The sequence below is a fragment of the Juglans regia genome, chromosome 4, assembly GCF_001411555.2.
Source record: "Juglans regia cultivar Chandler chromosome 4, Walnut 2.0, whole genome shotgun sequence".
Lineage (NCBI taxonomy): Eukaryota > Viridiplantae > Streptophyta > Magnoliopsida > Fagales > Juglandaceae > Juglans > Juglans regia.
In genome coordinates, this window is record NC_049904.1 from 1685803 (window position 1) to 1692742 (window position 6940).

At 36.7% G+C, this 6940-nt stretch overlaps 1 long non-coding RNA gene across 1 annotated transcript; it reads right to left on the reverse strand.

The window, feature by feature from the left end:
* Nucleotides 1-874: 874 nt before the first annotated feature.
* Nucleotides 875-3361, reverse strand: LOC108995098. Its single transcript, XR_004801324.1, has 5 exons — nucleotides 3242-3361; nucleotides 2843-2938; nucleotides 1478-1539; nucleotides 1337-1395; nucleotides 875-1249 (listed from the first exon to the last, which is right to left on the reverse strand). It is a non-coding gene; the product is annotated as an uncharacterized LOC108995098 (long non-coding RNA).
* Nucleotides 3362-6940: the final 3579 nt, after the last annotated feature.

Genomic DNA, 6940 nt, shown 5'->3' on the forward strand with positions numbered 1-6940 from the left:
TGATTTTAAAAAGAAAAAACCTGGAAATAATTGGTTTTCAGATTTTTTTTTTTAATTTTCAATGCAAAACTTATAAAACCCGTCTTCATCCCCGAAAAGATTTCTGTCTCCCAAAACAAGTTTAGTCTTCTAATCATTTATAACCTTTGTTTTAGTAAAAACCACAAAAAACAAAAATTACCATATATCAATTGATCCTATATACCACATATACAAAAAAATATGAATAATCTAAAAGATTTTCATTCAAAACATAACTTCTAGGGACCCCGTCATTTAAAAGAACGCTGTATCAAAATCAAAACTTCTTTAAAAGAAATATTCTTATACAAATTAACATATTGTTTTTAAAGATTAATGCATTTTTAATTGCATGGCACCGACGAAAGACTTCTACCTCCATCACAAACGACAATGATGACAGATCCGTTCTCGTTTGCGACGACTACCTTGACAAGTTTGTGCAACCTTCTGTTGTTGGGGCCTCGTGTCGCAACCACGGGGCGCCAATTAAGCTGAACACATTATATTTTGGCTTACAAGTACACATGGAAGAACCATGAAAAGTGTTCTTGTCAAAAAACCAACCAATGCCTCCGGACAAGGTCCTCCCCATGCAGGGCTTTGGATCCTTTATGCATACTAGACTCTGTGCCCCTTATATTAAAATGCAATCAAGGAATCAAAACATGACAATATTATATGACATTACTACTCTTTATCCTGCTGTTGTGCCATTTTAAGTGAATTCATATGTCAGAAAACCATATGAAATTCTCTTCTTTTAATGAATTTTGGATGTAGTTCTTTGAAATTATTGAATGCCAAGCATATTATCTCGTTTAAGATATTACAGCTTATAATTACACTGTAATTTAAAAATAAAACGGTTAAATTTATATATCATGGCTAAGTACAGGATGTAGGCAAGTAGCACCACCCTAGGAGGAGGAGGAGGAGGAGGAGAAAAGACGTGCCCGTCTGTTTTCAGTCAAGGAAATCCCAGTTCCCTCCCCCTCTCAATCCACACCAACACTGAAGTCAGCAAAAAATACCCAACTACTTGCTTATCTAATATAAACATAAATTTATTTTTTCAGAGGTTCTTCGGCCGTGACTTTCTTTAGGATATCATCCTAAAATTACAAAACTCATTTTCGTCATTCCCACAGAAGGAAGAAGAATACAGATCATATGCAAACTGGGGCAATACCGTGTCCATCGGACCGAATCACTGATTTTTGAAAGACTGCAATAAATACAACATGTATTGTCATAAGCTATAAATTCTTATGCAGATGAAATCATATTCAATATACACAACATACAATCCAACCTCGAAATCTTTAGAAAGATCCTTCATACGGCCAGCAAGTTCTTGCTGCTTCTGTGCAGCTGCATGAACAAACCATCAAAAAATCACCGCCAAATGTCCAGAAAAGCAGAAGCTACAAAAATTGGGGCGATGGAAACATACCCTTACTCGAAACCTCCTCAATCCTCTTTGACGTTCTCACTGCAAACCTCTGGAATGAAGGACTGAGGAACCACAACAAAACATTATATTGGTGATATGGGATCACCAGTTATTTTAGGCACAAATGCCAATCAATACTCATTAAAAAGGAAAAAAGCAAATATGAAAAATAAAAATAAAAAGTTTTTATTGTTGCAGTCATCTTCACAATCGGTGCAAACCTATGATGCGGGTAATCTTGGTGGCAGATGTAGAGGTGACAAACCCATGTGGAACAGTGGAAGGAGAGGGGAAGGACCTCCATATACCATGGATTAAGATATACTCGTGTAATGCATTGAACCCTTACCTTGCATGTTCATGTAGACAGGAGCAAACTGGGCTGTACCTTTTGTTCTTTTGGGGGAAGGGGGGTTGTTTGTGAGTGTGAGCGTAAGCGTGAACAGCAAGAGTAAACTTTTTTTAAGATGCTCGGTATGTTTCTCTAATAAATCGATCTTTTTTTTTCTAAGATGCACAGTATGTTTCCGTCAACTTAAGCATTGGACGCCTACATTTGTCAAGTTACACTTTCTTAGCTGGCCGAAATGTCAAGACATACACCCTAAAAATATAATTTTTATTAGATAAAATGTTTGCCCCTGCATCTAAATGCATCTGTGTCATTGACAACCTACTACACCATTGATTTCACATGTTTAGAAAAATATGTATCTCAATATTGAGTCTTCCAAAAATATTATGAGGATTTCTGAAATGAAGAATTGATGACAACAATTATCATAGTTGAATATCCATATACTCCCTGATAAAATCGTAAGATTACACAGCATTTGAAACTAAAATCGGAAGTTTGGGATTGTTTAGATCAGTCTCAAATGATCTATTAGAGACGCTCTGATGATAAAAAAAAATCATAAGTCATCACAAATAGCATATATATCGCTTTTCATCCAAACGACCATAAACATCAGCCCGTCTCTAAATAGTTTGACATTTATCAGAAAACAACAAAAAACGAAAACATATTTTAAACGACACCTTATGATAGTCTTAGAAAGATGCCGTATTAAATCATCAAAATGAAAATAGAGAAGAATGGTCAGAATAAAGGTTGGGGAAATTTTAGCGTTTTGGAAGTGGCTCATGAATTTTATAAGCTGCAGACACCATATCAAACCAAGCCTTTCGCTTCAAAGGAACGAACTAATTAGGAAAAGTTCCTCTCTAGGGTGGTCAGAGAAAGAAGTTTCAATTATATAATATTTTTTTGTAAGTGAATTATAGCATCATCATCATATATATTAAGCAGAACAGCAAAATACGAGCGCGCAATGAAGATTATATGACCAGTGGCCAAGGTACCTGTTGGCAAGGCTATTAACGATAAGCTCGTTCACAAGGTAAGACATAACCCTGTGCATGAAATTCCCACCCGCCATGATCTTATCTTCCAGTAACCTATTGAGAAAAATAAGCAGAAACAAATACAAACCCAGTCAGCGTACAAGATATGACAAAAACCTAGCTCTTTCTTTCTTGTAGAAAGCAAACGAATCCCAAGAAAACCAGCCACTTATTAATAAAGCTTGATGGCTATCCCAAATTCACTACATTTGCAAATACCAAACCCCAAAAGTAGAAGTCCAGTAACAACTTCGATTGCATAAATTGAAGAGCTAAAAAACATGGATTTAAAACCCTAGGCCAGAGCGGATATTGGAAACCCTAAGAAACGTATGGAAGCAATTGGTCGATTTTCACCTGCAAAACGTTGGCGAAGCAATGGAAGAAAACCTTCTAGCTTCTCGAACGAATGCGCCAACGAACACTGATTGGAAGGGGTTCCGGTTGGAGCCGTAAATTTGAGACTCTTTAGGTTGAAGTGGTGTTTGGGGCCCATGGTTGAAAGCTCATGGCCCCAACTTCTTGGCCCATCTTTTGATAGAGATATATCATATATGCTTGGTTGGGAATTAGAAAATTAATTTTTTCCTTCATACTAAAAGATTATTTTATAAATTAATATATCTTGATATAATAATATTATGGGAAACAATTCTTCTCATTCATAACTATTCATTACTCCACACCTTTTGAAAAACACCCCCACACTTTATAGAAAAAAAATTGTAAGTGCAGGGTGTGTGAGTAAATAGTGATTGATAAATAGAATTCCTCATATTAAAGGAGCTGACAGCCTGACCCGAATATATTTTTAGAGTGTTTTGGGGCCAATTTTGGTCCAAAATATGTTTTCACTTCAAAATTACATATATTACTACAAAATTTTAAAATCTAAAATATATAAAATTAAATATTATCTTTAAATATAAATAAACCTAATATATTTGCTAACTAATTATTCTAATCTATTACAAAGTAGTACAAACTATTACACATTAATATAAAATTATTACAAATGGTCTAAAAATATTACAGCTTGTCAAATAGATTGAATGAATAACAATGTTACAACAATTGAAATACAATTTAAAAAATAAAAAATGAAGGTAACAACATAGCAAGCAATTGCCAACTCCAAGTGACATCATAAAACCAAAAAAAAAAGAGAATATTAATAATATTATGTCTAAAAAGAAAAGAACATCATTAGGAACAAATAATAACATAAGTACAAACTATAAAAAATTAATTAACAAACCAATGGTGTATCAATGTCAAACTATGGTCGATATAGATTGAGATGGAGCTTATTTTTTCGAAGTTGTCCCTACAATAATTAAAGTTGAACTTAAGTTTGTCAAATAAACATAACATAATCTATTATAAGTAAAAGAAAAAGAATGAATTAAGAGCAATTGCTACTTCTAGGGTGATTAACATCCTTCTCATAACTCACCCTAAAATCTACAATCTCTGCAACCTAAATTGGATTCCATTTGATCCAATTTTGAGTGCAAATCAAAGCCTCCACAGTATTAGGAGATAATGAATTTTGAAATGGATCCAACATGCACTCCTCAATGCTAAATGGGGACTCTGAGGCTACAGTAGAATAGGGATGGCTAAACTACTACGGGGTATGCCTCCAGGGAAGGGATACTTGACGACATTTACCTTCTACCAAGTTAAGATATCAAATTCCTCCATATATGGGTGTAATTCCTTCGAAAAGTAAATTTCTAAGTCCGATTGGCCATCCAAATTCTTCGAAAGCTCGTGGGTATAGCCAAGCCTCATAACTTACTTACACTTTTTCTACCAATTGACTTCGGGCAGAGGCGATGTGGTGGATGGTGGAACTTCTATATTAAGCCCTTGAATACGATGAACTCATCATACAATCTATTGAAAATGTCCTTAACCCTTAGCATAAGTTGATCTGCCCATCCCTCCCACTAATGGTAAAATCATATAGAAATCACACAATCAAGTTTGGAATTTCAAAATTAAAACCCCTAACCTAATTTAGATTGGGGTTTTAATCCGAAACCCTAAATTAGGTTAGAGATTTGGATTGAACCCTTAGATTATTTAAGGTCTCTGATTCAACAATCTAGAATGATCTAGAGGTTCAATCTGAAATCTTAGGAAGCACAGGAACTCAAAACCTCATGAAAGTATAGGGGCTCGAATTGCAGGAAGAACAGTGCTAGAGACCTTTGGAATCACAAAATCACAACCTTGGGGAAGCAAGTGCTAGCGCTCTAGAGAACCAAAGGAGCTCGCAAACTTGAAAAGCACAAAAGCTTGAAACCTCGAGAAGTAGAGGGGCTCGAACCTAGGGAAGCAGAGGAGCTCGCGACCTCAGGAATAATAGTGGTTGAGACCTCGAGAAGCCAAGGAGCTCACAACCTTAGGAAGTATAGTGCTCACAACCTCGGGAAGCAAGGGTTCGCGACCTTGAGAATAAAAGTGTGCTTGTGGTGCTTGTGACCTTGGGAGCAGAGTGCTTGGCACCTCGAGAATCAGAGTAGCTTGCAACCTAGAGAAGTGGAGGAACCTAAAACCTTGGGCATCAAAGTGCTCGTACCTCGAGAATCAAAGGAGCTCACTACCTAGGAGAGCACCCGTGACGAAGTGAATTGCTCAAAACCTCAGCGAGCACCCAACAAGTGGTTGCAATCCTAGGCAAGCACCTTGATGAGACAAGGTGCTCACCACCTCGACAAGCACCTCCAAGAAGTGAAGTGCACACATTCTCAAAGAGCACATTGAGAAGCAAAAGCTCTTGCCACCTCGGTGAGCATCAGCAAAGTGCTCGCAACCTCATCGAGTACCCAAGAGAAAATGAAGTGCTCTGTACCTCAGCGAGCACCTTGGATGAAGTGAAGTGCTCGGAGCCAACATGTCATTCCTTTGTTTACACACACACTCTATTGTTTACACACTCATTCCCAATATGTCAGACAATAGCCCGCATGCACTAGTCCATACATTCCTCTATCCACCTCACACACTCAAGAGACCCTCCAAACAACAACCCACCAAGAAATCACACAACCTATTGGTTCTACCATACAAACAAAGGCCATCTAATTTCCAGTGAACACAATTCAAACGTGTCACAAAAGTAACAACATAAAAATCCAAGACTAACACTCGAGATAATATACCTAATTTCGTGCGATGACCCGTCTAATTAAGGAGCAAAGTGACGTTGTCTAAGGACGTTGGAGATGCCATGTGATACAAAGCAACGACATCAAAATGGTAACAAAGAGAGACTAAAATCTAAGGGTGGGAAGCGGGGCCCCGCACCCTGCTGCCTTACCCCTGCCCTGCGCTTATATATTTTTATTTATAAGTATATTTTATTTATATTTATACTATACATATTTATAAATATTTATTATTTGTACTATATCTAAATATAGTAATATGTTATTAAGTAAAACTTTTACTTAATATTTTGTGTAAGTTGTAGTGTAGTAGAGTGACCCTTTTATAAATTGTCAAGACAATACTAGAGTCTCACATTGCTTAAGTGTGAAACTTGTATTGTGAATTCAATTTATAAAAGAAAAGGGCAACCCTACTACACTACAACTTATACAAAATATGCACTAGAAAATTTAAAAACTACATAGTTTTTAAATTATAGTCATATTTACAAATTTAAATTTACAATTTGGGTCCAAAAATGTATTTTTAATCACTTTTCGACTCAAGAATAATTTTTTGGCTTAGTGGACTGTAGTCCATTATTGAAATAGGCGGGGGACGAGGAGGGGGCTACCTTGCACCGTAAGGTGCATGTAGCACCCCTACAGTAAAATCAAATGAAGTGGAAGCGAAACACCGAGGGGATGAAGTGTTGGCTACAACAAAGACAACAAAATTGATTGGTGTGAGGAGGCACGAACATAGGCAACATAAAACTTACCGACGACGACGAGGAGAATATGGTGGCGGTGTGGCTTGGCAAACAATATTCGACAACAAGAACCCGAGAAGCAGGAGGAGGAGGCGCACAACACAAAACCCAATCACAAGGAA